Source organism: Protopterus annectens, chromosome 12.part0 (assembly GCF_019279795.1).
Source record: "Protopterus annectens isolate FY-2018-M chromosome 12.part0, PAN1.0, whole genome shotgun sequence".
Classification (NCBI taxonomy): domain Eukaryota; kingdom Metazoa; phylum Chordata; order Ceratodontiformes; family Protopteridae; genus Protopterus; species Protopterus annectens.
The window spans coordinates 985,090,186-985,116,448 of NC_056746.1; the positions used below are offsets into that span (position 1 = coordinate 985,090,186).

Here is a 26,263-nt window from a genome sequence, read left to right on the forward strand (position 1 = left end):
CTAAGCAATCATGTGATACATAGTTTTATGTTACTGCAACAGTGACCTAATGATAAACAAAGCACAGTTGTGTAGATAAACTTACCCTAACAGTAAATGTTCAAACAGATCACTGCTGCAGTATAAATACCCTCTTCATTTATCTTATTTTATATATTTTTTTCAGCTACTATCCTTTGGCCAGGGTGCTGTCTCCTTCACTTTTTTTCATCTGTAAAAATTTATACTTTCCATATTTCTTGATTTAGCCTTCCTTACTCCGATGCAGGAGAATTCTAAATTTTAGCATCAATATGTTTCCTTTAGTTGCTTATGCTTCTATGGACATACATTGTGTGAAGAAGGTACCTAAAAAAAATTTGTATACTGGCTGGACATCCGATCCTTGGCAGGATATGTTCCATATAGCTTTGTGTTGCTGCAATAGTAATCTTATTTGAATATCTACAGATATGGTAAGTTTGCTTATGTGACTGTGCTTTCTTAAGCTCTTTTCTTATTTTTTGGGATCTTAATTGAATGACTTTGACTATGACTGTTTAGTCATGGCCCCTCCATCAGCTCAGGGTAGCTTGAGTAACAAAACTAACAGTACTGAAAACCTCTCATTAGAGAGTAAAGAGACTGAATCAGGTAAATAATTTGATATAAGGGCAACTAAATGTAAGGAAACAAGGCTAGATAAAATAATTTTTGTTTCATGGGAAAAGTATCCAAATTATGCACTCATTCAGTTTTATAAATATTAGAATCTTGTATAAAATAATGCATCAAAAGCATTGCTATGGGGCATACTATGCATTAAACCAGGGATTACCAGGCCAAAATGTCCCCTTCAGTACTGTGGTTAGAGTGCTAATTGTCTGACTATGACCTGGGCAACTTGAGTTCGAGTAATGGTTTTAATGCTGGAAAAGCCAAGCATGAGTATGTGGGGGCTGTTTGTTAGTGGCCAAAGTGAGCTCATACATTTTGGGCAGAAGGAAAGGTGATTCCAGTCAGTTAATCACCACCACACAAGCAGGGATTTGCAAGACAGCAAAATAGCCAGGACCAGAAATGTAGACTTGTGCTATCAGGCTGGTGATGTTAGTCTTAGTCTTCATCAGCGTGTGTGTGATAGCAAAGATGTACATGAAGGGAGACATTTTATAACCCCTTAATGATGGGGAACTCGCATTGTCCATCGGGGTGTGATGTTAGGGTCTAACAGGAAAAGCCTGCTTGTTAGTATTAATGATGGCTTTCCTTCAGACTCTTGGACAGATCAAGAGTTGAAGTAGCAACAAAGGAGTTGTGAGCCATTCAGTGGACTTTAAGGCTTTAGAAGAAGGATGATGCTACAGTTGTCTGTCTCTATGGGCTATCAGAATGCCAGTCAGGACAGGCCTGTGACAAATATCTGTTGAGCCATTTGGTGGTAATAGTCTGGAAGAATGGTTAATGGTTTATGGATAAGCTCTCACCTGAGTGACTAAACTCATTGTTGCTGACTGAGAGTGAATGGAATGTAAATAACTGGAGAAAGGCTAATGGGCAGAAAGTGGGTAGACAAAAAGCACATTGGAAAAAAATGTTGCCAGCTGCAAACTTACAGCTGGTGCATGCGAATAAAAATAAATAAATAAATAATAACTGTGCTTTGGAATGATATGATGCAAGAAACAGAAGTATAAAACAGAGATTACTTAAAATTCATGAAGAGGAGACTCATCAGAAATCCAAAGAAGTCAGGCTAGAGAAATATGGTACAGTAAGGAAATAAGATTAAGGAAAATAATTTGAGCTAAGTTGTCTGATGTACTATAGAGATCAAATACATTTAATGTCCCAAAAAGAACTAAAGATTCTGCAAAAGGTGGAGTAACATGGGCAAAGTAAACATAATCCATTTACCCATCATTAGCACAACCTAAGAACTGGGGCTCTAGGGCTAGCAAAATAAATAAATAAATTCACTCTTAATATGCTTACCTACATCATCATCAACATCAACCCCCTTTTTTCCCATTTTCTACATGGTATCTGGGTGTCGTGTTAACTTTCTCCATCTCTTTTGATTCAGTGCCACACTCCTGCCTTCTTCAACACTCATGCCTGACTGTCGCAGATCTTCTCTCACACAATCCATCCACCTGTCTGCTAGACACCCTCATTTCTTCTTACTTTCTTCCTATCTCTTCCAAAATGTCTTAACCAGATTGTCTTCTGCTTTTCAGCACATGTGCCTGAACCACCATAATCTGATCTCTTTGATCTTCTGGAATTGGACTTGCTATGGCTTCTGTTCATATGTCCTCATTTCTTCATCTGTTCCACAGTATGTGTCCTACCACACTTCTCAGGCACTTCAATTCCGTCACATCTAGCTTCTTCATCTGCTTTACCTTTACTGCCCTGGTTTCTGTGCCATACATACTGCTAGTCACTCCACTGTTTTGTACAACTTACTTTCAGCTTCTTTGGCATTCTTCTGCCATACACTACACCTGACACACTATGCAGTTGGCTGCAGCCTCTCTAATTTTAGCTTTCACCTCTTCATTCAGACTTCCCTTCTCCTCAACCACATCTCCCAGATATTTGAAGCTATTACTCTGTTCCACTATATTCCCATTTGTCTCAATTCTCAGCTTCTTTTGATTTCTCTAGTTTGAGGCCACTGCCACTGTCTTCTCTGAAATTTATTTTATCCCATGTGCCTTCAGTTTTGCATTCTATTCCCCTAGCCTTTGCTTATGTTCTTACTCAAAGTCTATCTGTAATGCTACATTGTCTGCATACAGCAACTTTTTTGATCCGTCTCCTCCGACCTGTTTGCTAATGTAGATCATCATCAGTATGAACAGCAGTGGTCTCAGAGGTGAACCCTGGTGCATGCCCAGTCCCACTGGGTATCCCTTTGTGAGACCAAACACTGTTTGTGGTTGAGTCATTGGGTCCTTGTACATAGCCTGCACTAACTCTACCAGTGTTTCTTGGACTTTGAACCACCACTGTACTGCCCAAATCAGCTTTCTTGGGACCATGTCATATGCTTTCTCCAAGTCTAGGAATGCCCAGTTGGACTCTTTCCTCATCTGTAGCTTCTTCTCAACTATCTGCGTCACTGCGATCATCAGGTCAGTTGTGCTGCATCCTGATCTGAATCTGAACTGTTCATCTCCCATCTTACATTTTACTACTCTGTGTATCTGTTTATCAGTCACCCTCTCCAAAACTTTAATGCTGAGTGACAAGAGTATGATATGTCTGTATACCCACAGTTGTAGTTGTCCCCTTTGTTCTTGTACACTGGCACAAGTTTGCTTATTCTCCAGTGATCTGTCATACACCTTTCTCTCCACACTGCTATGAGTACCCTCGGGAGACATTTCTCCCCATCTCACTCATCATCTTTATCATATCTGTTGTGACCTTATATGAGCCTGCTTCTTTCCCTGACTTCATTTTCCTTAGTATTATTCTTACTTCTTCTAGGGTGGGCTCCTCTTCTTTTCTCATCAAAGGCTGTGTCTGAGGTAGTACAGCTTCTATGGGGTTTTCTTCATTCAGAAGATGCTGGAAATACTCCTTCCATCCGCTTTTGATAGCCTGTGGACTGTTGAGCAGGTTGTTGCTGGCTCTGTCTTTGCCGTGCAACCTGAAATAGTTTCTTTGTGCCACCTACAGAGCCATTTTCCAGAAGCTGATTGAGTGCCTCCTATGCCCTGTTCTTTGCTATTGCAGCTCCTATCTTAGCTTCTTTGTTAGCCAGCCATTATTCCTTCCTACCTATATAATAAAATCAAATATCCTGCAAGCTTGGTCTCATTTATCTTCACGTTTAATACAAAAATGTTCAAACACCACCATCTTAAATATCTTTAAAAATGTCACTTAGTTAAGCTGTTCTTTCATGTCTGCCTAATTCTGGTCATAACTTTAACAAACACAGCACTGTATTTGCATAGTGGCATTCTTCTCCATTTTAAAATAAGCAAATGCTTTTACTATCCTGGACCATTTTGCATATTATCCAAAGCAGTTCTTTATTACTTCTCACTATAATTCACTATAAAGTACTATACAATGGGAAACCTGCTTATACTTAGCAGATGTTAGCATTCTAATATCCATACATCCTTTTTGCTCAATTTCATCAGTTTACATTGCTGTGATTGAGCAACATAGATTTGTCTGCCACAGGAATTAGCAGCATCTTATTTCTTAAGCAGATTTGCTTTGTGATCAGATAATGAATTTGGCAATGAGTGAAAAAAAATGAATGCTCAACTGACAAATGAGGATTCCACCTTGGGAAATATCTATTCTATTACTCATAGTATCAACTATGATAACATTTCTGTAGCCAATACTCTAAAGTTAAAACATAAATTAGTCAAATAATGCTATTAGCAATCATAGGTGAAAGGGGTGACATATGGAATTGTTCATGTGATGAAATGAATAAGCTGTGAACAGTGTAAGAAATTAGAATTTCTGAATCCATTTCAGTAACAACTCTTTAACAACAGTAGCATTTTTCTGAAAGTGGCTAATTAAGAAACATAACCTATTTCAGCAGAATTCCTGTTGTACATCTGCAGGGACCAACTTGAAGTCAACAGCCTTTCAAGGAAAATAAGTTTTCAAATGATTATTCTCAGTGTTTATAAAGAGTGCTTATCTGATTCATTTTATGGCAGACATAGCTTGGTGAAGTGGGATTCAATATTGCAAACTGTCTACTAAATGATGAGGTACTTGAATTAATACAGAGAACATCAGGAAATGTTGCAAGATACAGCTTGCTATAGTCATCAAATAAATCAAAGGTACATATTATAGAAGTTTAAACAAATCACATTGTAGTGCATACAGCACGGTGATCATGCTCCAATATTCAGAAAAGGACAAACCAGTTAAGCGCTAGAGCAAAGTGAGACCTGATCTTAACAAATGTTAAGCAGTCCTACTGAAGTTGTTAAATCTGGGTCTAGTGCCAGGCAGTAAAATCTGACAGTACTCACCAGAAAATGAGAGTGGTGGAAATAAAAGATTTGTCTCTGCCTGCTGCCCGTGCCAATAATGTGTCCCCAACTTCCTCAATAAACTTAGCTGCTAGAATAATAGGATGGGTTAGCATCCATTTTTTGAAGGATGTGAACTGTGAAACTCAAATGAAGAGGTGATATTTCCTAGCCAACTTTTAGAAGAGATGATATTTGAGGTCCAACACAAGAGAAAAAATGGAGTATTTAGTCCAATACTTTCAGCTAGGCATGTAGCCCTCAACACTGTTGACATCTTTAGTTGAGCGGAGCCAGTCATATAAAGCAAACCCACCCAAGGTGACTTTTATCACATTATTCAGCATGGATGCTAAGTTAGTACGACAAATTTTGTATAAAAATTGGACTCTACGTAGTTCAGATACAGATCTGACTTCTATTCTTGAATCCAGACCTAGAATTGTCTATAGAAGAGGACAGAACCTTAAAAGTTTGTTGGAGAGGGGTAAGATCCCAGTTGAGAGAGCTCCAGGCATGTATAAATGCGAGAGCTGCTCCCAGTGTAGATATATGGAGGTGGGTAATGCCTTCTTCATTAGAGGGAGAAAATATTACATACATAAAAGATTTAATTGTGCCACCAAGGGAGTGGTCTATTTAGCCATCGGCAGCCTCTGCCCTTGTTTCTACATCGGTAAAACTGATTGTAGATTCAAGGACTGGGTCTACGAACATATTTACAGCATCAGGAAGTTAAAATTGGAAAATGCACTGGCTAAGCCTGTGCACGAACACCCCGGCACAGTTTAAAGTTTAGGGTGATTGATCAAATTGAACAAGATCCCAGGGGGAGACCCCCTCACCCTTAAGCTAGAACTGTGTGAATTATTATGGCAAATAAAATTGAATGCCTACAATGCTCCAGGACTAAATGATTTATGTTCCTTGTCTTGTGTTTTAAAACTGAAGAGTCTGCAGAGGTAATTTATCATTTCTTTTGTGCATTTGTTGTTTGTTTACATCACTGGACCTTAGTTGAATTACTTTTTTATACTCTTGGTATTTTTTGTATTATATTAGTTAACTGACAAGCTGGGTAATAGTTGATTTTACTAGTGGGTATTTCTTTTAAATAAATTGCTCATTTTGTACATCAAGTAATTATTTAGCACAGTTTTAAACAAAGTTTTTTATAATATTTTTAAAATCAGGTCATCCTCAGCATGTATGTTCATTCTTGGACAGTTTTATTCATGCTTGCTTATTTATTCATGCTTATTCATTTAGCATTTGTATTTATATTGAAATGTTTTTAAATATCTGTAACATTTGCTTTTAGAAGCTAATTGATGTCCAGCATGTGACACTTCAATAGCTGCATTTTGCATTAGTTCTGCTTGTCTGATGAAGTCTTGCTCACAGAAGCAAGACGAAAGCGCTTACACTACATGTTTTTATGAAATAAAACTTGTCCCTGTGGATTATATTTTGCTGCTTTGATTTGTCTTGCCACCTGGGGTTGTTTTCCCCTAAGATGGAACCCAAATATAAACAGGCTTTATAACAGGAGAATATACTCATTGCACGTAAAAATAAATTTAATTCCTAGCATGCCAAAAATGGTCTTGGTGAATTTGGCAGGGAACCCTGGTCCCAGATCAAATCAAGTAAAGCCAGATGTGAAGTAAAAATAGCCACCAGGCTAAAGAGGACCACAAAGCCATCTTTAACTATGTTAGAAACCTCAAAAACAATTTCCAGCACTACACAAAGCTAACAGTAAATGATACCACCTACCTGAATAGGACATAGCCAATCTACTAGTGGATAAATTTAGCTCAGACTTCACCCTCTGCTCCCACTATTCCCATACCACATACCCACATCAAATCTGCCCCAGAACAAATCCTCAGTGCACTGTCCAAGGCCTGGAACATTGGTTCAGTGGTGCAAGATAACATGCCAGGCTTCCTACTAACTAGCCTGAAACAAGAATTGTCAAACCCTCTACAGAGATTATTCAGTATTACCCTCCAAAATCGGCTATGTGCTAGATGAATGGATGACAGCAGCAGTCCACCCCCCTGCACAAGGCGGGATGTTAACTGGCCCAGGTAATTATATAAATCTTACAAGCCTCATCTGTAAGGCAATAGAAAGGATCATTATGGAAAACAAGAACACATGTAATCTAAGCTAGTTTTATAATGTAGCAACTCAGTTTTTGTCAAGGAGAGAGCCTGGCTGACTTCTTCAAGAAGGTTACTGAGGCAATAGATGAGAGAAAATCAGTACATACCTCATACTTAGATCTCACTGTGTCATTTGACACCATTCCAAACTCAGGTACTGTTAATAAACTCTCCCTTCTAAATGTCAGTCCTTGTGTAACTCAATGGATAGCAAATTGGTTCACAAACAGAACCAAAGAAATAAGTGTGCGCAGCTCCATTTTCTCTAAAAGATCTGTCTTTGTGATGTACCACAGGACAGTATCCTTGGGCCACTCCTCTTTGGCCTTTACTTTTCAGATGTCAAAGCAAATGTTAAGGGTTTATGGTTCATTAGGTTTGTTGATGGCTGTAACCTAGGTGCCATTATTAACTGTCCACAGGTCACCAATATCCTCCAAGAGGATGGGAATAGTGGGAGCAGAGGGTGAAGTCTGAGCTAAAAGAGGGCTTTTCTCATATAAACAGCTGGTGTCAAAACCATGGACCAAAACTAAATGATAAAATGCATAATAGTGTCCTTTGGAAAGCACAACATCCATTGTAACTGTTGATACGATAGTTGCAACATCCCTTATAGATATCACATTGAAAAACATGCCCCTAAAAATCAATATAATACCTAGGGACTTTGAAACTTGTCCTTTAGTCACCATGTCTCCACTGTTGTAAGAAAGTCCTTTTTTTCATTGCACAACATACTATAAAGGGTATGGTATCCTGGTCCAGGAAGTGATCATTCCCCCTCTATTCAGCACTTACTACGCTGGTCACTGACTATAATGCCCTTTATTCATTTACCTGTACAAACACTTGTCACAACATGAGCTCCCACAATATTTTTTCACCAAGAAAATCAAGGGTCTAAATCAACAGAACTACATTGATTGTCTGAAAGCCTTGTCCCTGTTCTGCAGGTTGCTGAGGGGTGACCACTGCCTCACAGACAAAGCCACAAAAGATCCTATCATGGCAGACCTACTGCACATCTGCAAGTCCATATGTATCACAGAGAATTCCACTTCTTTGGAATTGTCTTTCTGTCCACATAAAACAAACTGCTTCTCTTACTCTATTCAAATGTAATCTGGAAGAATTCATCCCTGGGGAAGCACCCTTGTTCCTTATGAGAAGGGATAACATGTAAATGTTCTGCCTGCTCTGGGTTATTCATTTTTACAAGGGCTAAAAAACAACTTCATGGGAATAAATAGCTAGGCTTCTAAATATCCTTCAGGGTTAATAGCCTAGTAAGAAACGAATCCTATGAAGGTATAAAGATGATGGAAAGAGGGAGGTTTAGTATGGGAGGTATACAAATAATATTATCAGCTTGGATTATGTTGGGAGGGGCCTATGAGGAATCTGGAAGAAAAGGGAAGAAAAGAGAAGCAGTGAAGGAGAAGGGAGGATTGAGATGTGATCATGTTTGTTTGGCATGGTTAAAGGTCTGTAACAAATCACTCGTCGAAAATTGCTAAGGATTTGTTTCAGAAACACAAATTAAAGTAATTTCAGTGGTGGCAAGATCATAAGGATAGGTTACTGTTTTGTAATTCAAGAATGGGATATTAAAAAAAAACAATTCAATAATATGTACACAGTTGCAGAAAAAATCAAAGTTGTACAGAGAAAGAGAGACAAAGACAGATCTATATATGAAAGCTGGCTTAGGTGATATGAAGTACAAAGCAGAAGATTAGAGAATATATGATGGAAAGAGTACAACAAATTACATGAAAAAAATGAGAACTTTTACATTGTATCAGAATAGTTGCTTTTTATTTTGAAAAGCCCAAAATATTTAAAATTACTTAAGAATATTGAACAGAAAGAAAATGTATTTTTATGAAAAAAATATTGTTGTGAATGTGAAATGTTTAATAAAAAACTTTTACTATTTTCAAGAAGTGCCAGTAAGATATATCTGTTATGTCCACCTGAGCTAGCGCCTTGTTGGAGAGGTGGGACCTTATTTTAGCTAGCACCTTGTTGAAGAGGTGGGACCTTATTTTTTATCTCACATGAATAACAGCATCTCAAAAGAGAAAGTATCCCCTCCTTTTATATTGAACTACTGTGTCACTTTTAAAACATGAATTCATGTATGCCTGGTATAGATTGAAACCACAGCCTTCTGATCTCCTGTGTTGCAAAGGCTAGCTGATGAGCCACTGACATTGATGTCATGCCTCTTAGCATGGCATCTCACTTCCCTCCCTCTCACATTGCAACACATGATGGTTTGACAATTCATGTCTTGTTACTATGTGGGGTAATTACAAAACTGATAGTACAGAGCAGCTTATGCTCATAATTACCTGGTTATTAACATTTCTCCAGATCACTGTAGGGTGTGAACTCTGTAATCTTTATGAATGGTCTTCTATTTCAGGTGCTTTAAAAAACAGGACACTATGCACATCTGTGGGCAGTGATGAACCATGAACAAATAATGAATTTGCACATGTACTATAGTGAGAAAATGCAAAAAAATTCAGTTGTAGAAGAGAGGACTGAATCGCTGTCTTCTCACATAATGTGACTGATTTAAGACTAGTAGTTTGAGTTGTTAATTAATAAAATGGTAATATTGACCAAGAAATGGAAGATTGCCATTCAAACATTAACGCTTTCTGAAGTTTTTCTTTTCCTAAACCTGGATAAAATCAAAATAGACAAAAGGATTATAATTTCTTACTGATGGCTTTGTGTACTAAGGCTGATTTTAATTTTGTGGTAAACATGCTAGTGTTAGTATACCCGTAAATTCAACAGGTACAGCTAATTTTATTTATGGAATGAGGAAGAATGTTGATGCAGTTTTGTTTTTAAACTGTTATGGAAGAAGTAGCTGGGTTAATAGTGAATGTAACAAATGAAAGGGTTCAGGATACAGCTATGTGGGAGATAAAAGCATGAACAGCAATTAGTTGCTGAAAAGAAAAAATATGGTGGGTAGATGCAGTGAAGAATTATAACTGGAAAAGAGTCCTGATTGTGGTAAGTAATATTAGGATTGTGGAAAATATAGTTAATAATTTGATGGTAGTACTTGATTTTGGCCATTGAATATTATAGCAACTACAGAGACATAAGCATCTAAGCAAAGGTTTAGGCTATCTATATTTCAGTGTACTTATGGGTAAAGGGAACATGATTAGCAAAGTTAGTTAGAGATTGTCTATACAAAAAGGAAGGATGTGGTTTGCAGAGATAATATTCCCTCTTATCTGATAAAGTTGAAACTACTGGGAAAGGTGAAAAAATGATTTTGCTTCAATTAAAAATTTTAAAAACATTTTTTTCAGAGGGTAAGCTCCTTAAACCATTAATGTGGTACATGCTGTATTGCAACTACAAGGTCACTCCATCTTAGAGTAGGAAAATATTAAAATTCCAACAGTTTTGAGGCTGCAAAGCTTCTTAGCTTGAACAAACAAGTTCTGAAGTCAAATGTACTTCAGATGAGTCAGAGAAATTCAGTTTTGATAATACCTGTTCAAAGAAAACTTTTTTTCATTCAGTCATGGTCCTATAAAGTTATATGGGGCTAGTTAGTGTATTCAGAGAAATGTGGATTGGATTTATATAACAAACTGAGGTGCCCAAAACTACATGTTTACTCTTAAGTACCATGAAGAAAATTTCAAAACTTGTGGTCAGAAGAACGCCAGAGGGATAACATGACCATATAAGGTTAAGTTTGATATTTTCATGCAGAATCAAGAGTTTAGGAAAAAGAGCTTTCTGATTGCTCTTGGAGAGTCAACTTTATTATTTTTAAGAAATAAGAAAAGTAGTTATTTAACTGAATGGCAGAAAGCTGAAGATACGCAATAGGTTTTATCAGTATGTTCAAAATGATGTATAGGTGAGACAAGGATTTACATAGAGAGAGAGAGATAAAAAAGAAAAGAGTAGACTAGCTCGACATATGTAAAAACTGGTGCTAAATGAAGAAGCATGGAATGGAGAATAGCAATTTTATGAATAGTCAAGAGTAGGTGAATGACTAAATATTTCTTGATAAGGAGCACAGTTTATAAAGTGACATGGAAGGCAAAAGTAAACAATCTGTAAACAAAAGACAACAGGAAGAGCTTTCATATTTGGAAAAAAAAGAAGGAAACAGCGTGACAAAATAAGGAACTTATTTGGTAGATGAAACCTCATAACTAAAGCTAAACACTAGGAAACTACATTTGATAGCTGATGTGAATATCCAACAGGAAGCAGAAAGTTTATAAGAACAGACAGTCAAACAAGAAAGCAAAGAAGGCAGTTTTGAAATAAGGACTGAATGGACTGTAATCCAGCAAAATCTATGGAACAACACCATTTCTGGTACTGTAAATAATGACTTACAAGTAGTGACTTGTGGACATTTTTCTGTAGTGTTACATTAGAGATATTTGCTAGGTAAAGGATTGAAACTTATTCAAACTTCAAAGCTTTCCCTGTCTGAAATTTCATTTGATGTTTGGCATTTTATTATGGAAGTACAATTTAAGTACTTTTTGCCAAACATCCAGATAAGGAACATTCAAGCAGGTTTGCAAAGCATAATTGATACTTGGATAGGAAGGAGGTTAATTACATATAGATGGGGATAGTATTTGGGTTTAAAATAACCCATGGTTGCCAGTTTTATACTCCCCTCCTGAGATTCATAAAGATAGTTTTATCCCTCCATGGAAGCCAATAGTTTCCAAGGCAGGAGGTTCACTAGAAAGAGCAGACGTCATTTTGGCTATGGCTTTACAGCCTTATTTTAAGTGGAACATTTCTTTTATTAGAGATCATGCACATTTTTTAAAGCGACAAGGAAGATTGATTGGGAAGAAGAATTTAGTTTTGTGACAATGGTTGTGAATAGCTTGCATTCATCCATCAAACATGACTGAGGAATTTTAGCATTGAAAATGTTTTGATAGATTTTGAAGCAGTGGAGGATATTATTAATATGATTATAATTGTTCATACAAATAACTTCTTCTGCTTTAATAAAACATTTTATTTCAAGCAATGAAGGTATATGGCAATTGGACTAAATTTGCTCTCTCCTATACCAATATTTTTATGTTTGAAGTGAAATAAAAATGTGTTTTTGCAGATTTATATTTTCTTTTCCATGTAGTATTTTATAGTGCTACATAGGTGATTTAATTGTATAGCAAGGGGGTACAGTAAGGAGTTTTGAAGATTTTTTGAATAGCTTCAAATGAATGATTTTGGGCTATACTTTACTTGTGAATTTAATTGTAAAAATTCCATTACTTAAATGTTCCCTCTGTTGAAAATAATAGAATTCATTCTACATTGTAAATAAGGAAATTTCAGCTAATTCCTTTCTTCATATTGATAGTACACATCCCCCACCTTACAAATTCACTTCTATTTAAGAGCAAAAAATGTTATGCTCAGTGGAAGATACTATTCAACAAGAAGGAGAAAAAAGTATTTATAGAGTGAGTGCCAGAGGGTATAGTCATAAGGAATTGTCTTCTTCGCATAAAAAGTTGAAAGTTAAGAGTAAGGGGGTAAATAAGAATTGGAAAGTAGGTATGTCACATTTAATAGTGAAGACTATTATTTTGTTAATGTGTTATGTCCCTTTTATTGAAGGTGTATCAAAAATACTTATTAAAAACTGGTATATAGTTAATTCAGAGGATCATTTTTGATCTTTGAAGTTAAAGATTTCATATAGAAATACACTTAGCATAGGAAATAGAATAATGCACTTGTTAGAAAATTAAGGTGAGCATGTAAGTAGGGAATGTAAAGGCCGTCTGACATGCTCCTATCCACTCATAAATTCATTTATGCCAATATTTTTATGTTTGAAGTGAAATAAAAATGTGTTTTTGCAGATTTATATTTTCTTTTGCATGTATTTTATAAATGCTACGTAGGTGATTGTACAGTAAGGAGTTTTGAAGATTTTTTGAACAACTTCAGATGAATGATTTTGGGCTATACTTTACTTGTTTATTTCATTCTAAAAATTCCATTACTTAAATGTTCCCTATGTTGAAAATAATATAATTCATTCTACATTGTATATAAGGAAATTTCAGCTAATTCCTTTCTTCATGCACTGGTACACACCCCCCACCTTACAAATTCACATCTATTTAAGAGCAAAAATGTTATGCTCAGTGGAAGATACAGTTCAACAAAAAGTGGAAGAAAGTATTTATAGACTGAGTGCCAGACAGTATAGTCATAAGGTTGTCTTCTTTGCATAAAATGTTGAAAGTTAAGAGTAAGTGGGGGGGGGGGGTAAATAAGAATTGGAAAGTAGGTATGTCTACATTTAATAGTGAAGACTGTTATTTTGTTAATGTGTTATGTCCCTTTTATTGAAGGTGTATCAAAAATACTTATGAAAAACTGGTATATAGTTAATTCAGAGGATCATTTTTGATCTTTGAAGTTAAAGATTTCACATAGAAATAACTGTAGCATAGGAGATAGAATAATACACTTGTTAGAAAATTAAGGTGAACATGTTAGTAGGGAATGTAAAGGGTGTCTGACATGTTCCTATCTGCTCATAAATTCCTTTATTAATATTAATGGTCCTATATTTAGACAAGTAAATAACAAGAATTCTTATCAGGAAGTGGTGGTATATAGGTTAAGGTGTCCTTGTTATAAGCATTACATTGTACAGGCCACACACCAGATTAGGAAGACTGTAAGGAAACATGTTAAGGATATCCTAAGGCACTTTACAGAGTATTATAGCCAGAATGCTGATTTGTTAAAATTCTTCATTATGTTTAAGTATTCTTGTCCTGTATTATTTTCAAATATTGCAGAGATGTTGCTAAAGAAAGAACCATGGTTTATTTTTGCTTTTGAAATATTACAGCCAAAGGGTATGAATAGTGAATTAGTCATGGATTATTTATTGTACATTTATTACACATAAGTCAATTTAATATATTAAGGTCAGAATTTAACGTTTAATGAGTAAAAGTTATATTTAATATTTAATTTAATATTTAATATTTATAGCACTTAAGAGTATTGTATGTATTTGTATATAATATTTTATTTATTTGAATGAGTTGGGTATGATTAGTTGCATGTGGTTTAGGACAAATAGTTCTGAAATAGTTTTATAGGTAGTGCCTATTTCTTTAAATCAGAATTGACAGGTTACTTGGAATACTTGCAACAGCATGTGATGAAGGGCTGGTGGATATAAATGCATTTTGTCAACTTAAGCAGATTTAGTTTATGATTTAAGAACCTTTTCAAGCTGGTATGTTGAGACACTTGTTCTTGTTAGAATTCAATACAAATGAGTTTTAGAAGACACCAAGAACTGTTTATTTATATATTTGGTAGTTGTGTTATAATGGTTTAATCTTCTGGGAATGATGGTTTAATATCAAAAACTAATTTATGTAGAACTGTGGGCTTGCAGGATGAGGGACCAGACCTGACAAAATGCATTTATATCCACCAGCCCTTCATCACATGCTGTTGCAAGAAATGATAGAACCATTTCCCCCCTTCCCAGGTGGGATAGTGGTTTTATTCAAGGATGTTTTTAGTACGAAAGAAAGAAAATGCTGGTTTTATTCAAGGATGTTTTTAGTACCAAAGAAAGAAAATGCCTGGAGACTGGTTCTGGATCTTTCTTTCCTAAACCTCTTTGTGATGGTGCTCAAATTCAAAATTGTCATTTCACAACCTGTTACCAAATTTTCATCATTGAAGTTTCCTGGTATCAATAGATTTAAAAGATGGTTATTATTACATTCCTATTCATCCAGATTTAAGGAATTTCTTAAGGTCCTGTATGTCTGGATCACCTTACCTGTTTTCTATATTACTCTTTGGACTGTCTACTGCACGGAGAGTGTTCACAAAGTGTCTAGCCCCAGTTTCGGTTATTAGATGATTTATCTTTTGCAGGGTGTTTTTCAAAGTGTCAGGAATCTCTGTCTTGAGTGAACGATCTCTTATACAAACTGTTATTCCAAGAAAACATTCAAAAGTGTTTCTTGACTTTTTCTCATAGATTGTGCTTCTGGGATGTCAGCTAGACACTACAGTTCAAAGAGATTTTCTTCCACAGGAGATAATAGATCTGTATCTGGATCTATTTCTTGGGTTTTCCATTGAGACTTCTGTCACTATGAGGGAATACTTCAGGATTTTGGGTCTTATGGGTACCCAATTTTATTAATAATACATTAGTTATTTTAAAAAAAATATTGTAAAGACCAAAAGGAGATGAGGGGGGAAGACAGAGAGAAAGGAAATGTCATTAAGGTGTGGATTTTGTGCGGCAGTGTCCTTATATTTTATAGGAAACGTTTATTGTGTTAAGAAATAGTTTGAATTCCAAAGTAATTTTTAAAAGGAGGGGAATTGTACATCGACTGGTCTTATACATTTGGCTAAATGCTCAGGATGTGATAGTTTTTATATTGGAAAATCCAAAAGGGCAGTAAGAAAAATAATCTATGAGCAGAATTATGATATTATTAAGAAAATTCTAAAACACACTTACAGAGTAAGTAGAAACATGCAAGGAATATAGAAACTTTGGGTTTGGGATAATTGAAATTGTAGATAGAAACCCCAGGAGGGAATGGGACAATTTTTTAGAATATAAAGAACTGCTATGGCAGCTTAGTTTGAATGACACAACACCTCCTAGATTAAATAAAAGTGTCCCTCTGCAACCTGTTCTTAAGAACTGTGGGCTTGTGAGCTAAGAGACGAACTAATGTACTAGAGTCTGAGAATCAGTTAAAGTGAAAAGGATTAGAGAAGATGTATGTGCTGAATGTATTACTCAAAAAGAAGTTCAGTGACACAGCTGATGCTATATGTGAATCCCTCTTGTAGCTCTTTAATGAATCACTAAGACTTTCACCAAAGCATAGTGAACAGGAAAAAGAAGAAGTGAGGCTATTGGTTAAAAATAAAAGAGTAATAGTTTGGAAATTAATAAGCCTGTGACCTTGATTTCCATGTTCTTTAAAACATTGAAAATTGTTCTGAGAAGATCATAGGATTTGACTTTTTTTGCATCTTGCACAGGACCTACCTAATGTCTCCTCTGCCTTTTTACCACTGTGTCAGTTATTCTTCCTGGACTGAGATCCATAAGCCCTTGAATTCCCAGTGAGGTGAGAGTCAGGCAGTAGAGCACAAATTAGTTTAGTGGTCCCATGGAAACCATTAACCCAGGGCTGCTAACCCATTTCATACAAAGTCAGCATATTTGCAATGGTAATGTGGGGAGTGGATGGTATACCTGAGTCTATCCACATCATCCTCATCTCAAAAGCACACATGTTGCTTAATATCTGAGCCTGCCATGATCATTTCCATAAGTGTTTGCCTACCCACTGGTAAGCATCACTAATGTGGCAAGCCAAGCCAGCTTGCTCTACCAGGATGGGTGAGCTGGCATTAGTTGGTTAAGCTCATTCTCCTAGCCTAGCCCCACCAGCATCCATGTTATTAATGCAACACACCTGGTCCATAGTCACTGCTTCATACCTCCATGCCACAGGACTGGGCAATGTGACTGGAATTTAAATAGTTAACGGACAGAAAGAAGAGGATTGGCTTGGATTTTCATTAGAAAAATATTACTAGACTACCCTAATATTTTTTTGACTAGGTAACTAGGAACAGGAATACACTATTATGTTTTATTTCTGTTTATAGTAAGACTTTTGATTCTGTATCAAGTCAGATTCTATTAGGGAACTGGTTAAGTTCAGTCACACAACACTGAGGTGAAGTTTGGGATATCTAGAGGAAAGGAATCCAAAGAGTGAGGGTGTGAGTTAAATTATCTAATAAGGAGAAAGTACTGAGACATTTTCTCAAGGATTAGTGTTGGGACTTAGGTTATTCAACTGGTATATTTCAGACATTGGTAGTGAATTATAGAATAAAGTGCCACCTTTAAAGATGAGTGAAAGGTGGCTTCATTGGTAGTCAGTCATTAAAATAATCCGCAAAGTGATTTAGAGAAGATAAAAGTGCGCAGTAAATGATGAAATTTGGAATCTAATTCTAAAAAATAAAATAAATGGGGTTTCAGTACAAGAAATTGCAGTAAGTATTAATATTCTGTGGATGTAGGGCTTATGCTGGACGTTTACATGAAGAAAAGGATGTATTGATAAGATGATAATACGATGCCTGTATGTATGGCTAGGAATTTCAGTGTTTTAGTTATTTTGCCATTGTTTAAAACACTGATTAGAAATTATGTGGAATATTTTGTGCATACTTAAGTTAATGAATATATGCCAACGTTTTTTACTGTTCTAGAAGTCTTAACATAGCCAAAACAATTTATTTTTGTCACGGAGGCAGTGATTGAGTCATGGAATTCTTTACCTTCAAGTACAATGCAGGTTAGGTCTGATGATCACTTTAATTTTGATTACTGGACAACAGCTCTCTACTGGACAACAGCTCTCTGTGGGAAGGATGGAAAGCAGTTGCAACAGTTACTAACTGCTAAGTCCAACCAGAAGTAGGTACACTGTTTTGCTAAAATTTAGCTCTATATGTTTGCCTACTGTTTGTGATGGAGGTCAATTGGTGTACATTATTAGGAACTGCACAATGGATAACATAATGATCTGATGTATTTTCATCAGATTCAGCCTCTGGGTTGTCAGATCCAATTGGATTTCTGAGGTTCTGACTCCTCCCCTATCTATAATTTCCTCTCTCCATTAAAGTACCTTAGATTTTATTTGCCACCTGAACTTTTCAGATGTGTGCTCTGAGGGCTCTATATTCCCACAATAAGTCAAAGTCCCTAATCCTTTAACTTTAGTGTTAAAAATGTAGGTGTTTTGTGTTAAATTGCAGCTTTTCTTTGGTAGTTAATAATTAGATAGTGTTAGTATTAGGATCATAACCATTGTTAGAGCTAAAATAGTTACTCTGTAGACTTAATATAGTTTTTTTTCTGTAAAAAGAATTTAGAAATGTATAGTTATATAGATAAATATCAGAATGTCAGAAAAAAACAAGGGTTTAAGAAATGCTCAGCTTGCTGATACAAAATTCCACCTCAAGACCCACACCTCTTTATGTGTCTGTTGTTTACCCTCTGCCCATTTAGAAGCAAATGTGATATTTGTGCTTCCTTTGGGTCCAGAGCCATTCAAGATCAGAAGGAAAAACGTATACTAAAAGGCTTGCTGTCCCATCAGACAAGGTCTTCGTCATCATCAGACCCCTCAACAATACCAAATTCCTTGGCATGTACCAGTTTTGAGGTCCAAATAATGGGGTGCTACAAATTCCCAAGTGGCCCTCTATATTCCCCAATTTCCCACCTTTGCTTTTTTTTTTATTATTTTTTTTCGGCAATTTTCTGCTAACGTCATCACGTGCAGAGGTGTGCATGATGAAATAATGTGCATGTGTTGACTGCATGTCTGCAGCAGCAGCAGAGTTTCCCCAGGTCCCCCAGGTAAGAAAAACAAGTAAAAACAGCAATTCAGCACTTTTAGCTGTTCCATTCTTTCTGGTCCAAATGTTCTGTCTTCCCACCCTGCACAATATGTGCAGTTAAATAGATGATTACTTTTAGCTGTTAAAAACAGCGAACATGTCCGTCCTGTAACTGCTTGCTGCATTTGAATTTGAATAGATGATTTCTTTTAGCTGAGGTCTGTTCTGTAATTGCTGCTGCATTTGAATTACTGAGGTCCGTTCTGTAGTGTCTGCTGCATTTGAATTAGTGTGTGTGTGTGTGTGTGTGTGTGTGTGTGTGTGTGTGTGTGTGTGTGTGTGTGTGTGTGTGTGTGTAAAACTGGTGGTTAGGGTTACCCAGGCTCAAACCCTGTACCTTGGGTACAAGGGGCAAGAGCCTGAATTCTCTACCCATACCACCACTTGTGATTCAAGGAGTTAAGTCCATAGCTCTCAACTATCCAAGGTTTCACAGAGTATCTAGAATGTTTGGCTGATTGCTCATACTTTTGGTCTATATTCCATTAAAATTTGTGGTTTTCTTGCAAATCAGTGAGAACTGAATTCACTAAATAATTATAGCCATTTATGTTCTACTACTGAGACCTCCCTTTAATCTTTACCACTAATGAAAAAATATTTTCTAAAATTGCCCTGAATCTTGTAGAAATGTATCTCAGAAAATTAGACAAAGTGAGAATATTATCATTTTTAAAAAAATCAGCTAAAGGCACTGTTTGTACAGGAGCCTAAATATAAAAGTGTTTGTCTGAGGAAGGCTAAATATTCGATTTAGCCGAAAGCGCTAACATTTAACTTGAAGTCATTAAATGCCTGTTCATTTTACGAAGTAGTCTCTCATAGTGTTCTTGTTCGTTGATACGCTTTTTCAGGAGCCTAAATATAAGTGTTTCAAGGGTAATGTTTTGTATGGATAGGTCTGCAACAGATTACTTAAATGTTTTCCATAGAAAATATGTTCATAATGATAATTTTTGTAGAAATTATATCGAATGTATTCCTAGTGTTAGGTAAATCCATATATTCTAAGGTATTACAGTTATATTTGAATCAGTCAATTGCTACACTTCTCTGCTTTGGAAGAACTGATCACATTTCTCAAAGTGCTCATTCTGTAAATCTACCTATCTGCTGATTTCCTTCGTCTAAATCCAGCTATTTATTTTCTGGCTGTTAAAGGCTGAAACAGTTAATTTTGTTTTTATAAAAGAAAACTGTATTTTAGTTTTGCAGTTTGCACAAGTTCAAAGTTTGATACAAGTTCAAATATTAATATAAATAAAACACTATTCTGTTTATTTTGTTTCATGATTATATTTTGTCTGTTTCTCAGTTTGCTTTTAAAAATTGGTATCCCACTATCCCATTGGAGTGGGCGGGGTTACATAATTATGTATGCACATTTTATGTTAATCAGCATACAGATTTGTACCTATTTTTCATGGGACTTTGTCCAGATTTTTGATGTTTCCAGGTTGAGAGGTATGATCATCATCACAACTTATGTCTACTACTCCAAGACCAATATTAGCTTCAGCTTCCCCAGTCAGTAGAATGGAGAAAAAGAAAGAAAAAGAAAAGAAAAAGAGAGGTAGAAGTAATAAGAGAAAATAGAGAGAGATCTGAAGAAATAAAAGATCTGAGAAGTCTAGGAAAAGTTCCGGGATCTGACAGATCCTTTGGGTCTGGCACGTAAGACTCCAAAGAAATTGTATCAAGCAGCTGCTTGGATCCGATCTTCCTTGCCTCAACCTAGACTCTTCCCAGCACCAGTGGATTCCTTTCACCAATATTACAGGAGAGACAGAACTCCAGACCTCCATTGGTGGCGTCATCATCAAGGTCATCTGGGTCTACCAGAAGCCTTACCAAGATGGACATCAATCAAATGATGAGGAAATTCCAAAGACCACAAATCCAGCTGGGGGTTCTTCCAGTGCTATCCCCACAAGGCACTCTGGGTACCCCCTTTTTTCTCCTCTGTACTGGCCTGCCCTTCAGATCTGGTCATATCATGACCAAACCCTCCCGGTTCACCTCACTTGGAGTCCACAGCTTGAGGAACTTCAACTTTGACAACATCCCTTACTCTTTCAACTCTGATTCTCTGGGATAGAGATGAGACTCAGAGCTAAAGCATCTGTGCCAGGGTCCAGCTAGTAGAGTCAACTCTGAAGTTCTCTGAGCCATCTCTACCTGTCTGAGTCTCTGCTGTCAATAGCTCAGGTCCAAGGTCATCCTCAGAGCTGACCCTGATTGGACCTGGGTTAATGCCTGCATCCTAAGATAGGAGTGAAGTTTCCTTGACTCTGATCACATTGTAAACCTTTGCGGCTTTTGAACATGTCACAGCTGGATCAGAGAGTCATGTGATGCCTTTGAGTTCAGATCTGTCCCAACTCCCAATGAATCTTTTGACTTGCTCCTCTCATTCAGATCAATGGGAACAGTCAAAACGTTTACACCAAGAAGATACTCACTAATTGAGTTCCCAGTCTGCTTCAGACCTATTGCCTGAGGTTCTGCAAAGACAAGGTCCTAGAAAACAGACTGGCAGACAGGAGCACTTAGACTCTTCCCAGAGTCTTTCACCGAAGACACAGATGTGGATGAAGGTAAAGGCTTCCATAGATCCCCTCTAGAAGATGTCACTTTTAGTGACATTCTAGAATTGATGAAACAGTGAGGGGGATTGGTCCACCAAAACTCCTTCCCCAGATGAAACTGTGCTCCTTGTGGCATTTGGTACTGGTTCATCTGCATCCTGGGTGGTACCACCCATGGATGCAATCATATATCTTGTGGCAAAGCCGGCATGGAAGGACCTGATGTGGTGGAACCTATACCTAAGAAGTCAGATAGGATTTTAATAGTGCTAAAGAAGAGGAAACACTGGAGTAAAGGGCCACCAGTAAATGCCATGGCAGTAGCAGCAAACACAAAAAAGGAATTATGCTAGGAAAGTTCTTCTGTTCATCCCCACTAACAGGGAGTCAACAGCACTGGACAGACTGAGGAAGCAGACCTATGCTTCAGTTACTCTTGTACTTAGTGCTCTGAATTACCTTCCAAAGATAAAATGTTTTCAGAGGGACCTGAACAAGGAGCTTACCAAGTCCCTAGTGGGTAACTTGCCAGCAGATGTTCAAAAAGCAGCGGACTCTCACTTTTCTACCTGCAATTCACTTCTAACATAACCATTTATCTGCTCTCCAATACAGCTGATGGTGAAGTTGGAGCAGCAGGCACCAGCATTACCATGCGTCTGCATGTCTGGATGTGTTTCTGCAATTTCATTGAGAGCTGTATAATCTTCTTCTTTAATACCCCATTCAAAGGTTCTGTTTTCAGACCAGAAATTAAAGAAATGCTTACTAGGAGTGAACAAGATGGTAAGAACCTTTCTAGCTTGGAATCCAAGTCTCCACCCCACAGAGAATTCTTTCTATGAACCAAAGGAGTGGTAAGAAGGTGTGGTTCAGAAAATCAAAGCATTATCACCAGGGATGTCCTGGAGACAGGCCACCCTCCCTAGGATAGAGGGGGAGGCAACTCAAATAGACATTGGCCTAGGGACAGAGGCAGACCACATAACCTGGAATTTTGTGGTCCTTTCACCAAGAAATCCTACCAGTCTTCCTGAAGGGTTACCAGACTGCCATACTCTGGATGCAGTTGGGGGTGGGGTCACTTGTCCATACAGCTGCAAGCCTGGCAAGACATTACATTGAATTTCTTGGTGTTAAGGTTAATAACCTGTGGCTGTACCATTCCCTTTTCTTACCCTCCAAAGAGGAAGCTAAAGACTCCCAAAGTTTCACCAAGTCACTTGGAATCTGCAGTGATGGAGGTTTCAAAGTTGCTAGAAAAAAAGTGTTTTCTAACAGGACCCCTGAGACCAGTTAGGATCCAGAGTCTGTTCAGGTTCTTTTTAATTCTGAAGAAGACAGGAGACCTCAGGCTGATTTTGGTCTTCTGCCATCTCAATCAATTTGTGAGATAGACAACGTTCCAGATGGTCATGGTACAGTTTATATTGCCGATAGTGAGGAAGGGTGATTGGATGTGCTGTATAAATCTCCAGAATGCCTACTATCATATAAAGATACAGAGACAATTCAGGAGATTTCTCCATTTCTGTATGGGAGCCAATCATTTTCAGTTCAGTGCACTGCCTTTGAGTCTCACCATAGGCCCCCAAAAGTTCACAAAGGTTATGGCAGTTGTAGCAGCGCATCTCTGGCTGCAAAGGATCCAGGTGTTCCCTTACCTAGACAATTTGCTCCTTACTGTTGCTTCCAGGGATCTGCCAGTACAATGCCAGAACTTATTGATCCAACTTGTACAGTCACTAGAGATCACAGTCAATCAGTTGAAAGCCATCTGACCCATGCAACAAATAGAGTTTATAGGATGTCACTTCAATACAGCCCTTCAAATTGCCAAACTTCCAGACACCGGAGTACCTTTCCTATGCCTAGTGGCTTTTCAGGTTATTCAGCAGTCATTCTTCATGCAAGGTTGATTCTTTGTCTCTTAGGTATGATGACTTCTACCATTACACTAGTTCATCTGGCAAGATACCACATGAGGGTATTACAGTGGACTCTTTTTGTTCAATGGTCACAAAGCCCACACCTCGACCATACCAAGATTCATCTCATGAAGTTTGCAGAGAACATATCAAATGGTGAATAACCTCTTCATCCATAATTGAAGGAATAACATTTTATCCAAACCTCCCCAGTCTACAGTAACCATGGATGCTTTGCTTCTTGGGTGGGGTGGAAGCATGTCGAGGGGGAAGATGGTTCAAGGTTCTTGGTCACCCTAGTGACCAACTTTCACATCAGTATCTTGGAGATGAGAGTGTTCCTCCTAGTGTTGCAAGCTTTTCATGACCATTTCATTAAGGGTGTGATATCCATCCAGCTGAACAATATGGCATTGGTCTAGTATATCAACAAACAAGGGGGAACACAATCATGCACACTTTGCTGGGAGGCCATGAGACTGTGGTAATGGGTGATTTCTTCCTATTGTTTTCTGATAGCAACACACATCCCAATACATCAAATGTCTAGCAGACAAATTGAGCAGGACAGCTGTACTACCTCATGAGTGGCCTCTCATCCAGACAGTGGCAACAAAATTTTCAGCTGCTGGGGCCAGCCTTGCTGCAACCTATTTGTCTCATACCTGAACAACAAGTGCAGCAGTTACGTTGCCCTAATACCTCCAGAGAGACAGTCATTGAGGGATGTTCTAGTTCACAGCTGGCTCCTGGGTTTCCTCTACACTTTCTCCCAATACCATTTTTGATTAAATTTATTCAGAAGGCCAGAAGATAAAATAATAGAGTGATCCTCATTGCTCCATTTTGGCCCCAGCAGATTTGGTTCCCCTTTCTTTGACCTCATTTGATACACCTTCCTTGGATGCATCAAAAGAGGCCAAAGGAAGGGTCTCATTTGATAAACCATCCTTGGGTATTGGATTACAATCCAGACCTCCAGAGTCATCTATCCAGAGTGCCTCTCCTGGATCCAAAAGCCCTAAAGTTGACCCCATGTTTCCTCCAATTCTAACAATAGCAGAAGATGCCATGATATCTTCTTCTGTGGTCCATATTATTTCTGTCTCTCCAAAACAGTTTACCATAAAAGATGTACCAAAGCAAATGGAAACATTTTTCTGTTTGGTCTTCCTCAAAAGGATTAGATCCATTTTCTGCTTCTCTTCCATTGGTTTTAGAATTTCCATCAGAACTTTCTCAAAACAGGTCCAGTTTCTCCATTATTAAGGTACAGATGGCTGCCATATAAAATTTTCACATAGGGCATAATGACACCACTCTGTAGCCTCTCTTAAAATTTCCTAGGCTTTCCTCAGAGGTGCTTTCTTACCCAGGTACCCAATCAGAGATCCAGTACACCACTGGATATCACTATCAGGCTTCACGCCTTAACCCAAAAACCTTTTGAACCAACAATTTCAGTAAATTTCAAGCATTTCTCATGGAAAACTATTTTTGTTGTTACAATTACATCTGCTAGACAGACCTCCAAATTAGAAGCTCTGTCTTGCAAACCACCTTATGTAGTTTTTCATAAAGTCAGGGGGGCCTTGAGAATTAATTCTTCCTTCCTACCAAAGGTGACATCTGAAATAAAATTGAATCAGTGAGTTGATTTGCCAGACTTTCTTCTCAATTTCTCAAAAAATGTGAATATATCTGCATACACTAAATGTTCACAGACATCTCAGATTCTGTTTACATCAAACCAAGTAAATCAGAAAGTCAGATCAACTATTCTTATCATTCTCTAAAGTGAAATTGGGGAAAAGCTCTATCAAAGATCACAATTTTTAGTGGCTATATGACTGCATTTCTTTTGCTTATAATGACTAGATGAAAACAAAGGCCCATGCCACAAGGGCAATAGCTACTTCTAGTGCATTCTTGAAGGGAGTCCCCATTGATAAAATTATTGCAGCAAAAACCTTGTCCATGATTCACACCTTTTTATAGCACTACAATTTGGGTGTGCATTCCAAAGCACATTCCTCTTTTTCTTCCTCTGTGCTCAGGAATGTACTTCCTTCATGCCTCTCAGGTGCTTTTTACAGTTTGGAAATCTGTCCCAGAGGCTGAATCAGATGAAAATAGCCAAGATCAAATACAAAACCTATGTACTTACCATAATGATAGACCCATGTTGTCTCATATTCATCCGGTTCAACATCCCTCCCTCCTTCCCCTTCCAGTATTGTCACTGGCAGCTTCTGATGACTGGACAGACATCACCAAAGACCCTATCTGTCAAAATTTCTTTCTGTACCTTACTGTGGTATTAACATATCCCTCAACTGTGGTACCTACAGTTTTTGCAGTCATAGAGAATCAATGTTTTTAGATATAATCAACAAACTCTATGTGAGGTACTTTAGTGGAGAGGAGGAATTATGGGTAGGGTAGGAGTCTGAGCCTCAGATCCACAGCTTTAGAAGAAGGTGCCAAGGTTAGATCGGATTATGAAACTGATGACAGTGAGACACCACAGATCTATCATTATGGTAACTACATAACTTTTGTTTTTTAGTGTACTGTAGCTCTGCCTGCAGTAACAAAACTGTAGTGTCCACACTGTGTTAAAAACATCTTTTGAGCTTTATTTAAACCTCCTCCCTAATGAGGTAAGGCATGAGTTGGATTATGGAATTTCAAAGTCATCAAGGTCAAATAACTGCCATACCTAGTTATGACATATATCATTGCTTTGCATGCAATTGTTATTGTGCTTTATTGTGTTTCTAGCTAATTTGTCATACTTTCATATCTTCAGATCAAAGATGTGTCTATAAAATGGAAAACAGCTTTGCTTTGAATATTTCTCAAATGATTATAGGCAGCTAAACTATTTGCATAAGGCTGCACATTACACTCATTATTTGAAGTGTTTATTATCTCTCTATCAGACACATCATTTTGTTCTTTATATGTACCACTTTTTTTTTCTTTTGGAT

At 37.4% G+C, this 26,263-nt stretch overlaps 1 protein-coding gene across 1 annotated transcript in view; it reads left to right on the top strand.

Moving 5' to 3' along the window:
* Positions 1-26,263, top strand: part of RIMS4 (regulating synaptic membrane exocytosis 4) — a 763,308-nt gene that overhangs the window by 733,287 nt on the left and 3,758 nt on the right. The window lies entirely within an intron of this gene.